Here is a 5,102-nt window from a genome sequence, read left to right as displayed (position 1 = left end):
CAAAAACAACAACTGTTCTTCAAAATAAAGACCGTCATTTTCTACGACCTTCTGCCAACGATCTGCAAGCTTTGGGATTTAGTCATAGTACCAATCCTTCAGCTTTGAATTGAAGAATTCTTGACAAGCTTCTTCAACTTCATTGAATGACTCAAATAAAGTGCTGCATTGATCGGAAGAGACCGTAGTCAGATGGATCAACTTCTGGACTATAGGCTGGATGGGGCAGAACTTCCACACCATCCAATTCTTCAATCTTGTTGCTGGTTTTTCTGGTGGTATGCAGCTTTGTATTGTCTTCTTGAAACAAAGCACGTTTTCAACGAACGAGTCTTGGGTACTTTTCAACCAGCACATCGTAGACTTGATCAACTTGCTCGCAGTAAAGTGCAGCATTGATGGCACGACCATTCAGCACAGGTTCAGCACATGAACTTTTTTCCTCAACCTAATATTAATAGAAATGCATACATGAACAGTAGATTAAACACATTTGACTATGACCACAGACAAATGTGAACACACAATAAGTTGAGCTCACAAGTTGGCTTTAGTTTAGGGTGCAGTAGACGAAAATGCAGCACACACACACACACACACACACAAATACACAAATGCATGCACTCAAAGTACATGCACTCGTATACATATATATGCTTGGGAGTAGAAGAAAGAAAGAGAAGCCCCGCACACACATACACATATACAAATGTATGTTTCCTTTCTACTCTAGGCACAAGACCTGAAATTTTGTGGGAGGAGGGGGGCAGTCAATTAGATTGACCCTAGTACACAACTGGTACTTAATTTATCGACCCTGAAAGGATGAATGGCAAAATTGACCTCGGTGGAATTTGAACTCAGAATGTAACGACAGACGAAATACCGCTAAGCATTTTGCCCAGAATGCTAACGTTTTATTTCTTTACTGCCCACAAGGGGCTACACACAGAGGGGTCAAACAAGGACAGACAAACGGATTAAGTCAATTATATCAACCCCAGTGCGTAACTGGCACTTATTTTATCGACCCCGCTAAAGGATGAAAGGCTAAGTCGACCTCGGCGGAATTTGAACTCAGAACGTTGCGGCAGACGAAATACCGCTAAGCATTTCGCCCGGCGTGCTAACGTTTCTGCCAGCTCACCGCAAGATACAAATGTGTTTGTGTACACATACAAACATGTAAGTGTATGCACATGCAAAACTGCATACAAATAGAGCAGCTAATTGCAAAGATGAACTTATCGGAGAATGAGGTGAGAGTGAGTGATGTGGAGTTTGAGTACACAACAAAAGTACCAAAGTCCCCATGGGTCTGCCCTAGAAGCAAGAAAGAAGAGATGAAGAAGGTAAAATATACAGAAAGAAAGAGAAAGGGAAAAAGAAAGAGACCATGTAGAAAGAAGATGATGGAGCAAGTAAGTGTATATGCGTGTATCCCTCAGGTATACACATGCAAACACACACACACACACACACACACACACACACAAATACACATATACATACACTCAAATACACACGCATACAGGCACACTCAAATACACACATATACACATACACATAAACACCGGCACACACACAAATTATTACATTCTCAATGTTGTTATGTTGTTGGCACTCCGTCGCTTACGACGTCGAGGGTTCCAGTTGATATGATCAACGGAACAGACTGCTCGTGAAATTAACGTGCAAGTGGCTGAGCACCCCACAGACACGTGTACCCTTAACGTAGTTCTCGGGGATATTCAGCGTGACACAATGTGACAATGCTGGCCCTTTGAAATACAGGTACAACGGAAACAGGAAGAAAGAGTGAGAGAAAGTTGTGGTGAAAGAGTACAGCAGGGTTCGCCACCATCCCCTGCCGGAGCCTCGTGGAGCTTTAGGTGTTTTCGCTCAATAAACACTCACAACGCCCGGTCTGGGAATCGAAATCGCGATCCTATGACCGCGAGTCCACTGCCCTAACCACTGGGCCATTGCGCCTCCACACATTCTCAATACACACGCATGAATAAACATGCATAATTACACACAAAGACAGACATGCAGATACAGGCACACAAAGAGAAGTTATAACTTGTTTAACCTTCAAGTAAGAGCTATCTAGTGTAGAGACATGAAGAGCAGGGTACTCAATGAACAGCGTCAACATTATACACAACAATTGCACTGGGTGTCACTGACCGGTCTCTGCAGCAATGCCTTTGCAATCGTAGCTGAGCATGTTATTTGTTCTGGGGGTGTGTGTACAACCCATTACTCCCTCCTCCAATCTTCTGCTTCTTAATCCTCGCACCATTTTTTCTTTTTCTTTGTTTCCTTGGTGAAGTATTTATAAGTTTGTCTTGTTTTCTTTCTTTCCTTTCTGTACCTGTAAAAATATGTTGTTGACATGTGATTCATAAAAAAAGAAAAAAATTAAATGATTAAAATAATGTAACCTCTCTTGAGTTAGTGATCATTATTTTGTGACCTTTCAAATATTCTGCCTTTACAGTTCAAGGGCAAGTGACAGTCTGCCTTGCTTTGCCTTAGGACCACAACTGATTGTTTCGAGGGAGTGCTGTCATGATATCTTGGCTAGTCTTAGACCCAGTAGAGCCCAGCTTTCTTTAGCTCTGATTATAGCCAATTTCTTCCATTAAGAGAAAGACAGACTGAAACAAGTAAAAGAATAAAAGAATATACACATACATACATACATAGACAGACAGACAGACAGATATATAGATAAGGGATTAGTAATCCATCTTAAGCTTTCTGTAGATAAAAATACAGCAGACTAACAATAAAGTCCTGTGATCAGTATTGTACTCCAGGTAATCTGAAATCAAAGTCTATCACCAGTCAAATGTGTAAATCTATGGTTCTGTTACCAAGCTAAGATGGTATTTTGTGATACAGGGATACAGAAAATAGACAGATATAACTTTGATAACTTTGATAGGTTTTGGCCTGTGTAGGCCCAGGCCATGTCTAGCTTAATAGCATCACCTGGTGAAGTCTTTTAGTCAAAAATGGGGCACCATGGCCCACTCTAGCAAGGAGTTTTTATTGTTGGAGACATATCCGGGTATAGGAGGTTGGTTTGGGATTATTTGAAGAAATTTGTCCAGTGAACTTTTGAATTTTATGGGATCCGTTTCCATTTTGAAGTCTTTTGGTATGATATTAAAGAGAGCTGGACTGATTGAGGTAAAATAGTTGTGTCATAATGTTGTTATGTGTCCTGAGTTTGATTTTTGTAGTTGGTGGATAGCACAGGGGTCAAGTCTTGGATGGATTTTAAAATTGATGCGAACATCATTTGTGCAATATTGATGGAATATTTTCCACATCACACAAATGATGTAGCGCTCCTGCGGCATTGGAACAAGAAGAGATTCAGTTTTTTTAGTTGACCCCAATAGTCAGTGCCTCTCATGCCATCTATCTTTCTTGTTATTGACCTCTGGAGTGCTTCCACTTTCATAATGAGTTGCTTCGTATGGGGAGACCACAGTGGGCAACAGTATTCAAGATGGGGTCTGGCTAACATTCATTTATTCAATAGAGGCTTACAGTTATTTCAGATATGCGTTTGGGTGGGTTCATTGGTAGAATCTTATCAATCGATTGGTTGAGTGATTGAAGAAAAAAAGGGAACCACCACTGTAAGATATCTTCTTCAGAGCTGCAACAAACCAAGTGCCAAAGAAAAGAAAAGGAATTAATTTGCTCATCTATCTAAGTCATCAGCCTTAAACCATTCACCCCTGTAATTGGCTTCAACTACAGGGATTACCACTATATTTTGAAAAATTGTCATGAGGAAGTAATTATAAAAATACAAAACAACTGGTAGCTAAGCAACTAAGATATCTTAGGGGTGCAGTTCCCTATATTTTTAGTCAATCAAGTGATTGATATGATTGAACCATAAACCCACCCAAATGCATATCTGAAACAGCTCTAAGCCGCTAATAAATAAATGTATGTAGCCCATTATTTCTGTGTTTCCTAGATAGATAGATAGATAGATAGATATGTAGTGACGCCTGGTTCTAGTTGCCATTTTGGGATTTTCATCCATGCATGTGCAGGAATTAGAGCCTTCCAGAAGGCTTGCCGGATGCCCCTTATGCGCATGCGCAGTCATCAGCTACCGCTAGGCTTGACCACCATGCATCTGGACCAGCTCCATGTAGCTGGAATTCTGAAGATGCCATACGACGTTGGCTAACCTGTGAAGAATGCCTTCGCAATTGTGATTAAACCGACTCCGCTGCTTCCACACCAAGGCTTCCTGGCTACTGATTGTCCCAAGATGTAACACTTGTACAGACGTAAAATAAATATTGTTATTTGTTCGGATATTCTTGTTCCGCTATTTTCCTTCCATGTTTATGTAAGGAATTGTGTGGCACACATCCAGTACCAACCTCACTTCCTACAGATACATACATTATGGGAAGCAGTTTCCGTCTACCAAATCCTCTCACAAGGCTTTGGTCGGCCTGAAGCTATAGTAGAAGACGCTTGTCCAAGATGCAACACAGTGGGACTGAACCCGGAACCATGTGGTTGGTAAGCAAGCTACTTACCACACAACCACTCCTGTGCCTGTATGTATAGGTTAAGATACATAAGAGCTTCTTTCAGTTTCCATCTACCAAATCCACTCACAACACTTTGGTCAGCTTGAGGCTACAGTAGAAGACACTTGCTCAGGGTGCCACGCAGTGGGATTGAAGCAAGCTTTTTACCACACAGCCACTCTATCGACCCCAGTGTTTCACTGGTACTTAATTTATCGACCCTGAAAAGAAGAAAGGCAAAGTCAACCTCGGCGTGCTAACGATTCTTCCAACTCACTCCCCTTAATAACAACAACAACGACGTCAACAACAACAACAACAACAACAATAATAATAATAATAATAATAATAATAATAATAATAATCCTTTCTACTAAAGACACAAAGCCTGAAATTTTGTGGGAAGGGGTTAGTCAATTATATCGACCCCAGTACATAACTGATACATATTTCATTGACCCCCCCAAAAGGATGAAAGGCAAAGTTCACCTTGGTGGAATTTGAACTCAGAATGCA

This window comes from Octopus bimaculoides, chromosome 11 (genome assembly GCF_001194135.2).
Source record: "Octopus bimaculoides isolate UCB-OBI-ISO-001 chromosome 11, ASM119413v2, whole genome shotgun sequence".
Classification (NCBI taxonomy): Eukaryota; Metazoa; Mollusca; class Cephalopoda; order Octopoda; family Octopodidae; genus Octopus; species Octopus bimaculoides.
This window is presented reverse-complemented; position numbering follows the sequence as displayed.